This window comes from Chamaea fasciata, unplaced genomic scaffold, assembly GCF_029207755.1.
Source record: "Chamaea fasciata isolate MVZ Bird 193981 ecotype frontalis unplaced genomic scaffold, bChaFas1.0.hap1 SCAF_11, whole genome shotgun sequence".
NCBI lineage: Eukaryota > Metazoa > Chordata > Aves > Passeriformes > Sylviidae > Chamaea > Chamaea fasciata.
This window is the reverse complement of record NW_027094096.1, coordinates 12690566-12710733: the sequence shown is the minus strand read 5'-3', so window position 1 is coordinate 12710733 and position 20168 is coordinate 12690566. Positions and strand designations below refer to the sequence as shown.

The window sequence follows — 20168 nt, the reverse complement described above, 5'->3', positions numbered from 1 at the left end:
CCCACACTTCAGAAAACACCTAAAGAAAAGTCACAGTGGGAGAAGCGCAGCACCCAGCCCACAAAGCCCAGTACTTTAAGAAATCCAAACCTTGCAGTCATGCGTGTTTAACTGACATGAAATAAAACCTGCAAGAGCACAGGGCTGAAGAAAATCCTTCGTGCCAGATCCATTCCCCAGCACACACCAACCACCAATCCTACTTTGCTCCAGAATGTTTGGCACTAAGATTTTCTCCTCTCAACTGCAATAAACAGAATCACAAAACATAGGCATGACTCATTGAAGGGCAACTAAAAGTCTGAGACAGCAGAGTTCGGAAGCTTCATCCACCACAGCCAGAATCAGCTCTGCAGACCTCGGGGAAAACACCAGTAGTGGCTCTGGATTTTCTCCCATATCTCACAGGTGTCTATTAGTGAGCTTTGGTGTGAATTAAGGAGATGAAGGGACTGCAGAGACCTCTGGCAGAAAACACACAGGAAAGGAAGCCCTTCCAAAACCACTTTGTTTCTTCTGGGCTTGGATAAGGAAGATGTTGGCACCAAGGGAAAAATGACATTAAGAAGCCTCTCTCCCATGGTAAAATAAAAGATGAATTTGTAGGCAGACCCACATCAAGCTGTTTGTCTATCCATATCCTGCAGACTTATTCTAGTGAATCTGGCTAAAATCTAACAGAAAAAAAAAAAGCTGTTGTGTATAGAAAAGTACCACATAGTAATAAAATCACTTTTGCTTTACCTACAACAGTCAAATACAGCAATGCTACATTCCATACAGATTATACAATTGAGAAAACAAAACCAGCCAAGTGACACTGAAGAACAAGTCACAATTAGAGAGTTGTCTAATTTGGTTACTTTGATTGTGGGCAGAGGTGTGGTCTGGTTTTTCAGTTTTTGGGAGTTTGTTGGGTTTATAATTTTTATGTTATTTGGGTTTTAACAAAAAAAAAATTAAAGAAAGAAATTAAGGCCCTTTGCCCAAGATCTGCCAGGCAAGATGTTCACCGCAGCAGGAATGAGACGGATTTCTGGGTCAGTGCCACAGGGCCTCAGGTCTCACATAGCACAGCCTTCAGCAGAGGGGCAAAGCAGAGATGTGCTGTGGGAGAAGGACGAGCAACAATTCCTGTCTTTGCTAATCCCACCTGAAGTCATTGCTTGGCCTAACACCACATATCAGCTACTTAATTCCTCCATGGAGGATTATTTCCTCCATGAAATTCAACTATTGACACTGCAAGCTTGCTAGTGTTGGTACATGTGCTGCTGTGTAGTGGTTTGGTTGGGATTTTTCACTCCCTTCTCTAGAAGTGATCCATTATTTCAGCATGTGTGAATCCCATCAAAATACAGCTTCACCAAAACAATTCAGGAGACTACATAAGCCCATGGAAATCTCTCCAGAATTAGCTAGCAACTTCTGTTTGACTAGAGGAGGAAGAAACTAACCAAGTTTGACAAGATAAGGAGCAAGCTGAGTGACCCTGAAATGGGTCAGTACCACAGGAATTCCAAGGTCCATCCTAACTAAAGGTAAGATACACAACTCACATTCAAACCACCTGCAGCAGATTCACTTGCTACTGGGCCATGATCATTACTTTAAAAGTACATCAAAACCAGAAGATGAAATGGAGGAGGTAAAAGCACAAAGATGTTCAACCAAGCATGTTAGGAGGAACAGCATTACAGTAATTAATATTTCACTCTTCCATGAAGAAATGTTACAGTGACTTTTCCTGGTAATTCACAAAATCATTTGAGATCTTTGGTAGAGGAAATGCACCTATGAGGAATTCTGCTAAAGTGAGAAACCAATATGGGAAATTTGGCTTGCTATTTCATGTGTTTGCTAAAAATAGGTTAGAGAACTATATTTTAATGTCTATACCATAATGGCAACAATTAAGATTACCAGAATGGAAAAAAAAATACAGATATGTACTGTTTGGTTTCATTGAAGCTCCCATAATTTATACGAATAGGCTAGTACTTATTTCAAAATCTCTCTCCCATACCCTGGAAACATTCTCTTTTCTGAATTTCTTCAGTGTTGCACTGCTGTTTGAAAAGAAATAACATACCGAAACACTCAGGCTTAAGAAGCTTGAATTTTGTGCAGTGTGCTACAGAAATTTCTACCAGAATTTGAGTTAAAAATCACTGTTCCTTTATCCAGCAGATAACCCCTCAAACATTTCACAGCCCAAAGAAACCTTTCTCCTTAGGAATGCATAAAAGATAATTTTAGTGAATATGGCAGACACAAGCAGAAGCATATATATATGCTGCCAGTGATTAAGCAAAGTGTTTTCAAACTCAAATGGATGAGGGGGCCTATTTAATATTGGGACTGCTTTCTGACAGTCTTAATTTACACATCAAAAGAGAAATACACTCTAAGATTTTGTCACCGTAATGGTTTTGCTATTACATTAACTAGCAATTACTACACAATGCCATGCAAGCTGACTAGGCTTTAAATGCCAAGTCCCAATTTTGAAACCTCCTCAGGCTGTTATTTCAACGTCTTCTACACTTTGAAGGGAGAAAATTACAAAGGTTAAAATTCCATGGATTAATAATGGCTAAAAATGCCTACAGACGCTGTTTTCTAGCCTCTGTACAAGGAGAAAAATAACAGTTGTGGTTTACTCTTTCCTCTGTCCTACCCAGTATTTGAAATGTAAAGCACAGGGCTGGAAGCTGTAGACATGTTCTCTTCTTGTTCTCCCCCTGGGAAAGTGCTGGGCTTCTTTGGGACAACTAATTTTTGCATTTGAGCACCTTTACAATAGCACATTGCACAGGATGAGTGTCTTTGGTTGTGTCAAGTGATAATGCACTTTCTTTTTTTCTTTTTTTTTAACTTTTCTCTCACACAGCTATGAGGTGTTGCTGACCTGAACCCAGTGTATATTTTGTTTGTGTTTCACAGTAACCACAATTGTGAACTGGGAAATTGCAAATATTCAACTTTGATTTGCTGATTGTTTCATGCAAAGGTTCTGGCACGGATGGATTCTCCTTCATGTGCTTTGATTTGTTCTTTCCACACCCTGGTTCAGCTCTCCCACTGAACACCTCCAGAGCTCTTAATTAATACATCACTAGGCAGACCCTCATCTGATACAAATCAGAGGTTCACTGTAATTCGCTTTATTAGAAATATGTCTATTTATGAAATAAAGAGATCCCCTCTCTGTTAAGGAAAGCAGTAAGCATTTGGGCATGGCTTTGTCTGCAATAGCATTTGATACCAGATATCTTTCCTTGCAATCCACTCAATTTTCTGTTCTGAAGTTGTTCAAGTTCTTTTTAATGTGAAGTCAGTGTCACCTGCTAAGGCCAAGTTCTTCAATACAATAACAGAGGCCTCCTAAAATAGAGACAATACTTAGAGTTATGCAGACAGGTCACACAGCTTCATAATTAATCCTTCAAACAAACTTTCAAAGGCTTGACATTGATTTTGGTGGATGCATTTTCCAGGCTACTTGATGAAATCAGGTTGGCTTGTAGCAACTCTGAAACAGAAAAGAGTAAAATAGGTAATTAGTATAATGAATAATAATAGATAAAATAGAGACTCAAGGACTTCATGTACTTCTTACTTATTGCAGTTATTTATGATTCCTAACCAGTATAACTTCCCATACAGTGTTTCCCCATAATCACTTATGTATCCTCCCCCACTATTCCAGTATTGTTTCCTATCATTGGATTTTCTGACCCATCTCACAAAAATAGATTAATTCCTCATCAAAATTGAAGACCAAAGCCAGAGCCACAGGGAAGAGTGACTGGATCAGACAGAACCCTTGGTTTAGCAGTAGCTCCTGTCAGGCAGGGTTGGCAGCACTGAGCACTTGCAAAGGCCTTTAACAGTTCCTTGATGCTCCTCCAAAGGCCCCTTGATGGCCTCCCCACAATTCATGTTGCCATTAATATTCAAATTCAGGGTGCTAAAAATACAGCCTGCAAGGACGTATAGATTTGAGCAATCGAAGTACATCCAACAGTTTTCTGCCTAGAAAATGTTGTGGAAAGGAAACCAAATAAACCAGCAAATTAACATTTCATACACAAACATCTGTGGGCCTGTGTTGAATTCACTGCACAAGGAAGTTTTAGTCCCCCTTTCTGAAAAAAATCCCTGCCAAAAGAAGCCTTTCCATTTACTCTCTGTAATGCATGGGTCCAGCTGCTATTTCTAGAATACGGTAACAGACATTTTGCTCCCTCTTGACCCCTCACACTAGGAATTCACCAGCCAGTTATGCAAAGGACACATTTGTAAACATACAAATTTCTCCTCTAATCTCAAAGCTTTCTGTACTGCAATTTTTTGTCCTCTTCAGCATCAGTACAAGCAACATTATGTGCCATTATTTACCTCAACACATGGCTTCAAGGGTCCTTTTATTAGACAGCAAGACCAAAAGACCCTTCTGGACAAGAGAACTAATTATCCCCTCTTGCTATAAACAACTGGATATTTTTTTCTGCGTATTTGTTGACTACATCATTTCTTTCTTTTCCTGGAAATTGGAAAAAAAAAAGTCATCTTTCAGACACAGTTAATTGCTCCTTTAAATTGAAATATTTGTGAGGCAAGAGAACATTTTCCTTCATTTTTAGCTACTTAAAACATGACTTTCACCAAAAAAGAGATGATGCACCCACAAAAGGAGCTAAGAACTGTATTGATAACCATCTGCTTTTGGATTTGCCACTCACTGACTACAGATATTTAAAAATTACACAAAGCAAGCTGGAAAAAAGCTAAGTATTTTACTAGGAGATGAAATTACTTATTTGCATTATCTTTCACCTTAACCTTTAATCCTAGAAGAGGAATCTGTTTATCCTAATGATGCTTTTCAACTGGGCCTTAATTTTCTTTAATTATTCATTTCCTGTAAACAAACATTGCAGGCATCTACCTAGTCCACAAACATGAAGCAGAAAAGAGTTCACTATTCCATGTTATACCAGCTGAATGTTTCTTCTATTCCCTGTTAGTGTTGCTGTGCTGCCAGGATCTGATGTTCAGGAAGCAAACGAGATGCCCCATTTAGTTAATAAACACAACAAAAACTAAAACTGCCACACCTCACCAAAATAAGTTGTATTTATGAGCAGCTCTCACTAAACCTACCGAGAGGTGCAAGTCACCTTCTGTGTTACTGCTCCCCCTCCTTCAAGGGCCTCAGGGTGCTGAGCCAGCTGTGCACCCACACTCTCATTTTGTGCCCTGACCTTGGTGACCAGAGCTGGAATCACAGCTGCAGAGCACCAGCCAGGTAACAAATAAATCTGCTCGTGCTGATGGTCTCTCTGATGCTTTGGGTAGGGGAAAAGAAAAAAAAGAAAAAAAAAAAAAAAAAAAAAAAAAAGGGAAAAAAAAAAAAGCAGTGACAAAAAACAAAGAGTGCAATATCTTCATTCTAAACCAGAGATTGAGAGTGTGAACACTAAGCACTTAGAGTGCTTAGAGGTACTAAGCACTACATGAAATACAACTGTGGGGTATCTGCAGGCATGGATCATGAGCAGATGAGATTTAGGAATTCAGTCGTCTGTATTATTCCTCTTCATAATTTTTCTTTTAAAAGCTGTAGATTCTCATATTTATGATTTCATTGTGCTTTAATTCACTTATGCTGCAATAAGTGAAAAGGGTTTTGGGGGTCGGGAGTGGGGAAATAGATTGTAGTTATGGCTTTAAATAATTTATTCTTCAGTTAAATCCAAGCTATTTTAATGATTTATTAAACATTCTGCAGCAGTTGTATTAAACAGAGACCAGGAGAAATTAATGATTAGGTGATAATAGCTGGAGATCCTATCACTGTTACCCAGCTAAATTGATTTTCTCAGAATAGCTAAATAAAAAAATTAAAAGCTACATGACAAATTGCAAAATTTTGTTGTTAAGCACACTACATACTACTAGATCCCAAAGGGAAAAAAATAAGGAAATATTTTTTCTTAATTCTTAAAACGTCAGAATATATTTTTGTTTTTATTAAACTCTTCTACAAGATCTGACTCCTCTCTTCAGTGTAATTTGTATTTCTTAAGTTGGAATTGGTTTTTTTTAAAGAAAGTACTAAGTCTCTCTGACACAGCTAACTCTAAATTCCCTATTCATATTAGTATGAAACCCCCATATTCTGTGCATTGTCTTATCCCTGGTGCATCCCTCTGCACTCACAGCTAAGCCAGGTCTCTAAGATGTCTTCAAGTTATTCCCTTGTCCAATAAACTTCACCTCCCAGAGCATTGTCCATAACTCTCTCTCCCAGCCAGGCCAGGCAGTAGAAGACCACGGGCACTGCAGTGCTCAGCACGAGCAGAGCTGGTGCCAGTGTGCAGGGGGCTGCAGGAGCTGGGCTGGGGCAGAGCCTGGCACTGGTTCCCTGCATGGAACCACCCAAACACGCTGGTGCTGCTCCCCACTGCTCCCTCGAGGGCCTCTCCCCAAAGCTGGGGCAGAGGAGCAGAACCTTTGCTCCTCAGCCACACCAGTTTGCAGCCCGGCCTTTTCGATCACCTCACTGCACTTCCAGCTTGTCCACGTTCTGCCTGCCTTGCATACAGGGGGAGCTGAGACTAAAAGCCCATCTCTCCTAAATTCTGTCACCCCAACTTAGAGTTACAGCTGCAACAGAAATCTAAATTGAGGAAATTACACCTCTGAGAAACCAAAAGATTCTGAAAGCCCTTCCATTTATGGAAAGAAAAAAAAAAAAGTTAATTTACCAGGCTTAGCATCAAGTCAGGGGTTGCTCCCTGAATAATTGCTGTCATAAGAACTTCTTAACCTCCAATTAAAAAGAAATCTTACAGATGAAATTAGCCAGCTGCAGATGAATAGTCTCAAAAAGGATTTTAAAAAAATCTGAAAAGACTGTCCCTCACGCTTTCTTCACAAATATCTGGCCACTAATAACTTGCCTAGTTCAACAGACTATGGAAATTACTTTTATTTAATGGAAAATGGAAAACAAACTTCTCCAAATTTATTATAGCCCATTTATATTCAAGACTGTAAGTTTTGAAATTCTATCTGCAGTAAATTACCGGGCAAGCAATTTGATAAACCTTCACATAGCTCTTGATGTTAGCATGGGTATCTCCATTCTAGCTCAGGCACATGTCCAAGATCCAGTATGCATTTGTGCAGACCTGCTAAATGATAAATATAGACTAGTCCAGTGCCATAAAGCACTTCAAACATCTCCCACAAAGTCAGGTTATAAATCACACAAAGAAAATCACTCTCAGAACAGCTACACTGAAGCACAGTCAATGCCTAGCATCAGAAATACTGAGCACAAAAGTTTAAGGAAAGTCTGAACTTCTACTTCAGCCTGCTGAAATGCAGCACTGGGGGTTGGACCAGCACACCACAGCATTTTCCACTGTGCCTCATGAATTTTTGCCCTTGCAACCATTCAAACAGCTCCAAAGCAGACTGCTGCCATAAGAATGTAGCTGTTGGGAAGTTAGCACTGTGCTCTAGTCTGTGAAGTAATGAGCAAAACAAGCTGAGCAAACTCAGCAGGAGATGAAGGCCGCTTCACCAAGGCAAACAATACCATGTATTCTCATGATGTACAGAACTTTTACAATGCATCAGGGAAAAAAGGTGCCTGCCTGGAGACTTGTGTAGGGGAAGGAGCTTTTTTATCTGTACAGGTTTGGTTACAGTCATCTTGGCCAGGCAAACAGTCCAGGTCCTTCGATGGTATGGGCAGGAAACAGACCTCTCTAGAGGTCGTCCAGTGGAAATAATCCATTGGTAGAGGCTAAACAGGATAAATTAAATTTCAAATGAAAACGACAGGGACTCAGGGCTATTAAACAGGGTAAACAATAGCAGTAGGAATATTTATTAGGTCTGCTGGAATGGGACCCTACAGTATCTAGTTAGATATTACATCATGTGGCCCATCTTGAAATTCTGCTTGAAGTCATTTGCAAACTCTTGAAAACACATGTGTTATGCACATGACCTGGATTTCTGGATATTACCTCCTGTATGCTGTTTTAATAACTAATTCGTTTTCTCCTCTTTTCATGATGAGAATAAAGATTATATCCTACTGGTTTTTATTATTATCCCACACCCATTCTGGGCAAAATCATAGTGTACATTCCTGAACTTCTCTTTCAGCCATTGAATCAGCCTAGCTGATTCCCCAAATCCTGTCTCAGCAAATCCCAGCTGTATCCACAGGGAGAGTGCTGGAGTTCTTTGAATTAGCTATACCTCTAGCACTAAGCACATTCATTATTTAATAAATTGATGAAGATATTTTTAACAGCAATGAGAGCACAGTATGGAAGAGGATGACTAAAACTACCTTACAAGTTGTAATCCCTGTCTAAGAGGAGCCCCTCACAGTCATTTTTAGGGAGGGCAGAAATTGTTATCTACCTCACATACCCCACAAGATCTTCTCCAGCATAAACCAGACTGAGAACAGCTGAGCAGCTGATAATTGGTATATGCAGCTCAAGTCTGTAGCCCTGGGTTTTATGTACTCTGGTTTTTATTAGAGTAACCATTCTAAAATCAAATTACCTAAACTTTTATAAGGCCAATCAGAATCAGGCCTTGTTAAACATTTATTAAATAAGAGAAGCTCTGACAGTCTGAAGAGAAGATATCTGATCTGAGTGGAGTTTTGAAGTTGCATTCTGTAAGACTTAGTGTTTTGAATTGCTGGCATATTGGACTGGTTGAAACAATAAACACCTTATATTTCTTCAGAGAGCTATTTTGTATTCCTGAAAGCTATTGTGATAAACAAAGTAGCATTAGTAGGGAAAATAATAATAATAATAATAATAATAATAATAATAATAATAATAATAGTAATAATAATGAGTAATGCCTGCATCTCAAGCATTCCTATTTGGAAAACTGGAGTGAAACATAACCTGTTTTCATAACTGGCTGGTGAAATTTATCCTTCTCTAGCAATTTATATTTGAATTTAGAAAGATGAAAAATAAATTTTTAGATAGTTGTGTAGTTGGAAGGAGGAAATAACTGAGACTCGATTGGATTGCACACTTTGTTTTGTTTTAATTTTTTTTTTGTTTGTTTGGTTGGTTTTGGTTTTTTTTAATTAAAGTGAGGATGTCACTTAGAGTAACTATTCTTCTTTTATGTTGAAAAGGTCTTGGGATGGAGAAAAATATTTTTGGTCCCCTCCATGAAGATGCATTTGTATGACACAGTATAGACACCCCTTGGAACAAAAGCATGCTTATAGCTGGAGATAATCCCCACCCTCAATGACTGCTATACTCTTCACCACATCAACCATTAGAGCACTCTGAGACTTTAGATATATCTAAACTACAAAAATTGATATCTTCTCTATACATACTTCTTTAGGCATTCTAAAAATCAGACTATTTTCAAAGGTTAAACAAAATTTAAATTCAAATTCTTTCCATAAATATATTCAAATAGGGACACCTATATTATATCAATATTACTAAGTTTCTTTATAGCAGAATTATAAATTGTATCTCCCCTATTCTTTGCAGAATTGTAAGAAGAAATCTTTTGAGGTATAATAGCTCTCTGACAAAGTTTTGGTTTTTTTTTTACAAGTGTTTCTGTGTGTGTCTGTGTGTGTGTTTTTCCCCTACTTTTTTCCAGTTAAAGCCTAAACATAAACAGATTAATAATCTAACTTTAAAACAGATGAATAATCTAACTTTATTCATGTTTTTCGCACTCTATCCCATCAAGACTGTATCTATCTGCTTAGAACAAGATCAGAACTCTGGAAAAAAAAATATTCCTGCAAAACATACCAGTAATTGTGCTCTAAAAAGGTCACATCGCAATGCTGCAGGCTGCTTCTGTGAATAAGATTACAGATGTATGTATGATTAATTTGCCATTTTACCAAATTTTTTTGACCTGAAATATTAAAAATGTCATACAACCTCAAGAAAATAAAGTGGTTATCACTTCACTGAGCTACATACAGATATTAACAAAAAATACCAGTGACACATTATCAAAATAATCTCTGATCAGAAATTATTCCCATGGATTTCCAAACCATGACAAAAGTCAAATTAACCAGCTCAGCTCATATCAAATGTACAGAAGGATTGATTGCCTCAAACCCCACTATAGGATCATTAAAAGTAAATATGTGGTCATAATTCCAAGACATACACGTTCAAAAGAAATGTTTTTTTTTCAGGCAGTAAGTAAACAAAGCTCCAGTTATTTTTTTTCTTTGAAGATATTTGCTGCATGAAGCCCAGGAACCACACTTTCACTCTTCCACCATCTCTGCACCCTGTGCTCTCTTCCTCAGGCTCCTCTAGGTGATTTTGAGAAGCTTCATTCTGGTACACACCCTAAGCTAAATTTCTCAACCCTGATCCATGGGGGACAAGGAAGCACATGGACAACTCACCTCAGTTTTCTCACCTTGGGTAGGGCCACCACAGGATTAGCTGGAGGAAGCTCTAGGAAAATGGAATGGATGAAGGGACACAATCAATTCCACAGGTATGACCTCAAAGAAATACCCCTACTGTGACCTGCCAGTCCAAGAGAACCCACTCAATAGATAGCAAACTTCAGATCAGGTCTCAGGAGTTTCTGTGAAATAAAGATGTTAACAGCCTTCCAGAATGGAGAGTGGGGTGGGAAAATAATTCTCAGGTCCAATATATTTTTGCAAGCTCAAAAATACATACATTTCTGGAAGCCACATAATATACAAATATACTTGACGAGCAGCGCTGTCCATCACCTTGGAACACTGAGTGAGCTGATGGTGTTCACTGCTTTAAACAAGTGGTACAGCAGTGCCCACACAGACACTGGCACACCAGTCACACTTCACACTGTCCTCTGCTCTTTACTCACATTACCACAAAATGATCAAAACATAAATAAAAACCTTCTAGCTGAGCAGTAAGGCCAAGGCCCTTTAGCAAAACAAACCCAGACTTCCTAGTATGCTCCCCACTTTTTATGAGATACTATTGGCATAATCCTAAATGCAGATGATACAGCTAATCAGCTGGTACTGGAACTAAATCTGTGTAGAAGACTTTCACTACAAAAAGCTCAATTATCATCTCACAAACCAGCACAGATCCAGCTCATAAAAAGCCACAAGTTAGTTTTGCATTATACTGACTGACCTCTAAAATATCTTTTGTTTATGGCCCACCCCGTCTCTAGATTTTGCATAATATTTGACAGAATTTGCTGTACAATTAACTGGACATCTTTTATTGTAGGTACCTTTTGCTATTCATATCTTTCAGAAGTTGATATCAGAATGGAAATCACCAACATCAAAGATAAAGCAGCCTTTACATTGTGAAATTCTTGCAATTAAAAGAAAATTGGATGCATCCATAACATTAGCTCTTAGTTAATTGCTAAGCATTCTTTTTTTTTGTCCATGGCATAAGGCTTATCTATATGCAAATGTTTCTTCAGAGACTTGGAATGATTATTTTTATGACTATTTTTGTTATTAATGCATTATTATTTGAGGGGTGTGGTGTGGGGAGTGTTTCTCTCTGACCAAGAACAAAAGCAGCAGTATAATCTTAAGGGCTCATGAAGACAGATGAACCTACAGAACATGTTTTTCTTTGTGGTTTGATTTTTTTTTTTTTAACCTGCCATGATGATTGACAAACATATCTCCACCTGAGTTCACACTTCAGTTTGTTACTGGCCTATGAAGGAATTCATTTTCCTCAGCTCATCCCATGGCTTCCTGACACGTTACAGTTATAATATGTCAGATTTCTTCAAAACTTTGAAGTGACAGTTCTGATATAAGGTCATGCCTTTTAGGAACAAGGGTTGAGATTCACAGCTTTCAAATACATTGTTTAGTTTCTGCATTAGCATGATACAAGAACATCTGAGTGACCTACTTTGTTTATTTAATGAGACTGTGAAGAGAATGCTTTGCATTTCTGACAAGGATATTTTTCCATTGCCAAAGAAGGAAATAAAAAAAATGACAATATGAAATGCAAAGGTTTATTTTAATTGGAGTAACACAGCATGCATTATAATAAAAACAGACTATAGCTGGCATGACTGGGTGCTGTAAAGCAGGCAGCATATATAAAGAGTCAAATAAGGCAATTAAGATTATGGGTAGATAAAATAAAAGATAAACAAGAGTCTGTGGGCTCTTTTATGTTTAAGGGCTAATACTATTCAAGACATTCACATTCTATACATTTTAGTCTCAAGCCCTACATAAAAAGGGCTACAAAAATAAATTATCTATCCCATTTGTTTCCCATCAAAGCATTTAAATACTTAAGCTAGTATAGTAAAATAGTTCTAGACAATAGCGTTATTAAAAAAATCTAAAGTATTAGTACTATTAGGTTCTTTGTCCTTTTCAGTTAATAATACCTCAGTTATTAGTGGTTTACTTGGCATTTAAGTAAAACTTAACTTCACAAGATAAGAACAATAATTACAAAGAGAAAAAACCAAAGTTGTTGATTTATTGCTTCTCTTCCCAAGGTTTCCTAAACCCCTATCTATGCTCTTTATGAGGATATCTTTCTCCACCCACAGCTTCTGAAGTTATCTTATTGCCACTAATTCCTGTTAACATTTGGGTTTCCCTGGTTTTGTGGGACTGAGTTCCCACAAAAAGCCTCCAGAGAGCTGCAGTAGGAACACTCAATCCTGCAGGGGGTAACACTGGTGTCCTTCAAGGTCTCCTAACCATTTCATCAATCTCCAAAACCACTCAGGACTCACAAGCTGATTCCTTTTCAGACCGCCTTGTGTATAGAACACTTACAGGACTGAGTTTCAAATTATGCCAATGAAAAAAATAAACCTACATTCATGACAACAAAAAATTGCCTCTGGAATAAAAACTGTAATTAACTCCAATATTAACCTACACAGAGAGAAATAACAACTAACAGACCAGCTTCTATAATCACAACACTATCATCTGTTCAACAAGTAGAAATTAATTTCTCACACATGAATTTACAGGCTGCCTCTCCTGTAAATGGCAAAAAATTCCAAACTCCACTTGGACAAGATCCTGTATAACCTGCTCTGGATGACCCTCTCCTTGCAGAGATGTTGGACTGGGTGATCCCTAGAGGTTCCCTTCCACTCCTAATAACTCTACGATTCTGCAAATTTAGGAAGTCTTTTTCTTCAATAGAATTAGCACTTTATCTATCGGAACAAGTCCTGCTGTTTTTATAAAATTTCATATTAAGAGAGATAAAATACGGGTCCAGCATCAAAATATTTCATGCAACCTTCAGTAAAGACCAGAAGTTCAAACTGACTTACTGAACTTGAAATACAGTCCTATAATTCTATTATTTGTATATTTTAATATTCTTTATTATGTCAAAACAGCTAAATCCACCACATTTTCACTACTAAAACTACGCTACAGTTATTGGACTTGGCTAACTTCACTTTCATGTGCAACCTCATCTTTCCTGCAGAGGTTAGAATATCCTAACATGTTTAGGGCTTTGGGACTGGATGATCTTTAAGGTCATTTCCAACCCAAGGTGTTCTATGACTCTATTCTGTGAACTTTTACTAACAAATACATCACATTATTACAATGAAAGTGCTCTGGAATGACCACAGACCACCTCGAGACCTGAGACCAGAGATGTAATTGAAGTATGATTTGTGGCAGTATTTCCTAAGACTACTGCAAATGCACTGGGAGATAGCAGCAAACACCTCAGGATCTCTACTTTAACCCCAGTAGACCAGAAAATCTACAGAATCTGTAAAGGTCTTTGGGATTAGAAAAGGTAACGGGATTACAAATTGTAGTGTTATTTTGTAAACTAAAATCTCACTGATTGCCAATAGACCTTCTGGACACTTAGGAGCAGTCTGGCACTCCTAGATCTTATGCTGATAGACCACAGCATACCAACAGAATTGTTGTTCAAGAACACTGCCTATGGATATTACCAGGAACTGAAGATCCTTCACTGCTGTAATAAAAGCATTTTAAATAGCCCACTGTAGTTCTCCACGTAAGTTTCATTATATGCAGAACGAAACCACCATGTTAGTCATTAAGGCAATGCAAAATCTAGCACAGATATAGGGGGGTTGAACTATATAAAGTATATATTGTTTCCAGAACTACTATAAAGAGAATAATATTTTTGAAATGAATGTAAAATAGCCACTGATCACCCTTTCAGAAACAAGTGTTTGGCTTTTCCTTTTACAGAATCACCCCTGTTCATATGTCTGGAACAGATGGTACAAATTGGTCTTATGAGTTCCTCCCACTCACTTCTTGTCATTGTCCGGTAGCAATCGTATGAAAAAATCTTAATAAAGCTTTTATTGGCAGAAAAGATTGCTTTAATGAGAGACTAAGACCATTCATCAGATCAAACACCACATCAAAGAGATGGCTTGTAGCTTAAGTTTGCCCCTTTTTGCATTCATAAGCAAGAAAATTCACAGTAAGCTCTGTATCAGGTTGACATTTCATTGATGTCATTTTGATTCCCCACCTGATGAAATGCTGCGTTTTAAAATTTCACACAAGATGATATGGCTAAATTGAAAATAAAACATTTCAAGCCATCATTAAAATGATGAACTTTCTTAGTGAAGAGCCCTGGGGCAGAGCTCCATCTCAAATTGTGTGACAGGGCCTGGAGCTGTGCTGGGTTTGGTGTGGGATTGCCTGCCCAGCTTCCAGAGCCTGAGCCAGCTCAGCCTCTGCTCTCCAGCAGACACTGGAGCAGCAGCACAGGCCTTGGGCCACCTTTTAAAGGAACTCTTGGTGTCCTGGGCTCCTGACTCAGGACACCTGCACCCTCAGACAAAAGGGTAATGTACACCTCGCCTGCAAATATTACCAGGACACGGATTACATAAGCATCATGTGCAAAAAAAACATATCCAGTGCCACCAATTAACAAGCTTAAATGTAATTACACCCAGGATAATAAATGCATTTGAGCCTAGAAAGATCTAGCTTTCCTGTCTTAAATAGGAATGAATGAGATATCACAGCACAAAACTACATCTTGAATTACAGGCATTAGTAGCAACAGTAATCAGTTGAAAATGAAAATTAATTGAATACAGCATTGTTCCAAACCATTTATCTGATTTGATCAAGGTATCATTAACTAATTAAATAGCAATGTTTGAATGTACTGCTTATTAAAGCACAAGGTCATATGAAGGCCATGCTATCAGCAGAAAACATGGTTAAGGAAGGCTATCTTTAGAACGGTTTACACAAAAGCCATGAAAGTGCACATTTACCAAGGGCTTTCAGAGTTGCCCAGTTGGATAAAAAATTGCCAATCCTTATTTAGGGATAGGAAACTGTATAATAATGCTATTATAACCTCTAAGAAGCTTTTCTCAAAAAAAGAGTTCTTTTCAATGCAACATACCAATGATCTTAGCACAATTATTTGTGTATTTCAGACACAGTCCTTGGGGAGAGGAGGGTTACAGGACTTGTCCATAAGCTAAAAGTGATTAAGAGCTGAAAACTGACAGAAGTTTGCTCAGAATTCCTCCACAGACATTTAGGGCAGGAGAGGTGGGGGTGTCTGGAACATCATTAGTATTTACATTTCAATGTGGCTTTTGAAAAGTTGCACCCTTTTCTTGAAAAGGTTCCACTGAGTTCTACTGTGAACATACAGTTAAGACAATTTCATTTTCCTCCCTTTAAAAAACACAAACAAAACAACCAAAGAAATCCCATCTGAAGTACACAGGAATGCCTGGCTGTTTCAAACAAGGGACTGATACAGTATCACTACTTCTCAGAATTAATTTCCTTTCTCATCTTCACTTGGTTTGGGGTGTTTGTTTGTTTGGGAGTTTGTTTGTTGGTTGGTTTTGGAGGATTTTTTTGGTTTGGTTTGTGTTTTTTGGTGGGGGGGATTTTGTGACTTTTGTGTGTGGTTGTTTTTGTTCTTTGGGGTTTTCAGTATTGTTGTCTGTGATTTTTTTCTTTTTAAGCACTATGCTGAAAGGTAAGGGCTCAGTGAATGACACAGTTCCAGTAAAACATACATTGCTAAAGCAATTCCAGGAAATACAGACTTAAGGAATGAAAGTAGTGTGTGCCTATGACAAGTAAATTGCATGACTGTGGGGTATAGTTCAATTCTACAAGAAAAATCCTGTTATACAGTTGAAAAATTAATTTCATTCCCCATGGCCTGAAAATATTTTTTTCTGACATTTGAGAGAATTGTAATTGCAAAAGTACAAAGCCACATCTATCTTGTCATTTGCTTGGTTCTGTTGTGGGCTGAATATTATCATGTACAGCCCTGCGGTCCCTGAACTGCTTCTTGGGAGAGCTGGGATTGCCATCCCTCTTCCTGACACCAAGATCTGAAAAAAGAATACTTTTTTCCAGTGACACAGCTCAAGAAAAAGTCTTTTATTTTTGTTTGTAGGACTGGCAAGCAACACCTCAAGTATTTGTTATTTGCCTCCCATTTTTTTTAATGCCATTATCTATTTTAACCTGTGGGTGCCTGAGTGGCCATCGCTGCTGTAGCTGAGGAGTGAAGCTATCTGTTGGACCAGGCAGGAAGATTGCCTTCCTCCTTTCTGCCCCCTGATCTGGAACAGCATCCTTGGGAGCCTCTCCTCTACCAGCTCCAAATGCCTGGAAGAATAAAGCTCAATAAGGGTAAAAAAGGAATGCTGGAGAATCAAAAATCAAATCTGTACTCAAATCCATGCAAAAAGAATTGAACTTGTTTGCTTCCCCATGCCTTGTAATTAGCTTCTTTTTTTTTTTTGTAATTGTTATAAAATGGGAGAAGCAAGAAACTGTGAATATTGTCCTGGGGTGGGAGTAGAGACTCCATCCACCAAAATAAAATTCAGCTGAATCTCAGTAACAAGCCAGTCACTGAAATTACTAAAAAGCCTTATAACTGGTATGTCTTATATATATAAGAGAGACCTCAGTGACTCTTTATACAAGGCCATGGATATGGAGTGAAAATGCAAATAGCCTCACTTTAAAGGCAGATCTAAACGCAGATAATCACTACCAACAGTGAAACCTGGAGATGAATAAATAAATGCTCTGGTCTAGAAAGGCACTAGGTACCCAGCAGACATTTCTTTGCCTAAAGGTAAGTAATCACATTTTAAAATTGTGTTGCAATCACTAAGCCAAAAGGTAGAGAAAGCCAAGAGCTGTGGATGTGGAACTTAATTTAATATTCAAATTTAAACACTTTTTCTTTTTATTATCAGTAACTACAGCCCTGAAACCAACTGGTGCTTCTGTGCTTAGAATGAAGTATTTGTAGTCCCAAACAATCATTTTTCAGTCTTTGAGGCACCAGAAATACAAAGTAAAATGAATTATTCAAATTTCTCCAGAAGAACTGGATAAAAAAGAAACTACAAACTTGGTAAAACTTTAAACAATTATCTATTTCACCTCTATGACTCAGTTCTTTATGTTAGGATCCTATCTTGAGTACAAATCAAGTTTATCACTCAGATTCTAATCAGGAAATTAATTAGGAAGAAACAAGAAAGCAAAAGAAAGATGAAAAAACATTGTATTGCACATCAAACTTTTTAAACCTGACAATTACACTTTACGATTTCATTTCCATGGCAATACAAAATATCTGCTTAGCTGATTGAATCATTTGAAAGAAACAAAGTCCTTAACAAGATAACTCTAGTGATGTGTAAGATGATTAACAGAGGTGCTTTATTGTTTACCTTCAGGCAGGTTTGTTTGGGGTTTTTTTAAGTGAAGACTTGATTAGGAATGATTTTGGAACACACAGGCAGGAGACTGACACATTCATATTGAATGAACTATAGGGATAACATTTTCAAATTTCATTCCAGAAAACGAGCCGGGAGCTTGTTTAGAATGTTCCCTCAGAATCTGTGTAAGTGGCATACATTCACATTGATTTAAATGTCCATGTTCTTAGACCTCAAAGTATTTACCCCATATTTTGCTCATGTTTACAGCAGAATTAGTTTTTTAACGGTTGCTGAAAATTACTGACTTAGTGCTCTTTTCTCTTACTATCGCTTGGCAGGCCCTTCACTGAACCCCTTTTTATTTCTATTCAATTAATTTTAGATTTTCATAAGCAAGTACAGTGAATGACAAATTATATGGAACACATTTCTCCCCATCACTCATGGGCAATAAGATCCTCCTCTTCCCTCATGGGAAAGACAGGCAATATCCCTTCTTTGTTTCAAGATGGTGGCATTGGTCATGGCTCACTGAGAACATTACAATTATTGCCATAATGGAACGGAACTTAGTCTTTAATTTACATTTTGACTTCTTGAGAATAAATTAAATTATCCTTCCATTGAAAGGGCCAGTTCGTGGCTTGCAGCCTCCAGGAGGTAAAAAGCTTAAGCAAGAGGCCAATGAAGCACAGTCTTTGAGCATTTGCTTTCCATAAACATGAGTTTCAGTCCATTTATGAGCATCTAACTGTGGGGCTGGAGTTTGTTTGCAGAATAATTCATGGAAGGTTTTCCCTCCTCTGAATATGTGTTTACCTAAAAAGAAATGGGACAATTCATCATAAAAATGTTTAAGAGCAGGATGGATATCACAGGGCTTACTTTGGCACAGGTTGAGAAGGACATTTTTAAGTCAAACATGTTTTGCCATTATTCATTTAATCAGTTAAACATTACAGCAATTGGAAATCTCAAACAGTAATGGATTATTCTCAACCTTCATGGATTACTTGCAATGAAAACCAAGCCAGCCTGACATTCATTGAAGTGGCAATGTTCTACACCGCCATGAAGAAGCCAAAATCCTACATCATTGTCTGCTTATAATGCGTAATCTGCCATAGTTTGCACAAAACAGGAAAGCTTTTTCTCATCTCCTAGAAAAACATGACAGGATTTAGGCTCTGGCAGGACTAAAACAACTCAGTCAATTCGTTTCTGTAGGCTGCATTCACATCTGAGCAGGGACCACTGCCACCGATTGGTTACATTCAACACACAGTTACCCTGAAGCTTTTATTTTAATTAGTAAAGTTTTACAACAAGAATCTTTAGTCATTTTTCTGGATTGATTAGCTAAATTTTAGTGAATGATTTTTTTTTTATTGTTAGGCTGCACTTCTCACACTTCATTAATAAAGCAATAAATAAATACCACAGGTTATTGAACGCCATAGCTGGAAAGCTGATTTGTGATAATTCATCATTATTGGCTCCAATGAATTACATGGATATAGTTTGTGTACTGCTGCCATTTCTTCCAGTATTTTTTATGTTCATTACTGAAGAAAAACAGACTTGCTTCTCGAAGTAATATGTGGGATTTTTGCTTGTCACTTGAAAGTAATCTTTACGGAACAACAATATTGGCAAGTTGAAGTTTGATTATATTCTTAAAAAAAATCCCAACAAATAAAACAACAATAACAAGAAAAAAAAGAGTGGCAATCTTTGTTCAAATCTCAACAAAAGGCTTGTCTCAGAAAAATACATAAACATCTAAAGCAGCCCCTTTAGCTAAACACCAGCACTGATTCACTCTAAATGTACATTTTATTGTTTAACCAATTTTATGCATCTTCACCAATTTTCCAGTTATATTCTGAACTCAGAATAAGATGATCCAAATAGCCCTCATACTAATGTCAAAGACAGGAACTACTGCTCCTACTAAACAGTTCCCTTTTTGTAAATCTAGGACTAGAATAAGGGCCTCAGGGCAATTTCAACCTGAGAGATCACAAACTGTTAATCAGCCATTATCACCATTCTATTGCTTTTTCCATAACTATTTCCCAGAACTCAGTTCCTTTCTCAAATGTTTAACCTCTGTTAGAGCATGACTAAATCAAAAGCCCTCAGACAGAGAGAGAGAGTGTGGCTGACTGAATTCAGCTGCTCAAACCAAGCAGAATGGCTAGGCCCTGAGGTGGTTGTTTAGTATTCTCTACTTTTCCAGAGATATCTGTACATGTAAATAATGATTAAATACTAGTTTTACTGTTGCCCCAAACTATTGAGACCAACATTTTCCGGAATCTAGAACTATTCAAGTACACTGACCACTTCCTATTCAA

The 20168-nt window shown here is 37.7% G+C and overlaps 1 long non-coding RNA gene across 1 annotated transcript in view; it reads right to left on the bottom strand.

The window, feature by feature from the left end:
- Positions 1-312: 312 nt before the first annotated feature.
- LOC136295047 (uncharacterized) overlaps positions 313-20168 on the bottom strand; it is a 34141-nt gene continuing 14285 nt past the window's right edge. The window contains exons 2-4 of the long non-coding RNA XR_010722587.1: positions 10475-10526; positions 9855-9902; positions 313-3535 (exon numbers count right to left, since the gene is read on the bottom strand). This is a non-coding gene — a long non-coding RNA (uncharacterized lncRNA). The remainder of the gene's footprint in view (positions 3536-9854; positions 9903-10474; positions 10527-20168) is intronic.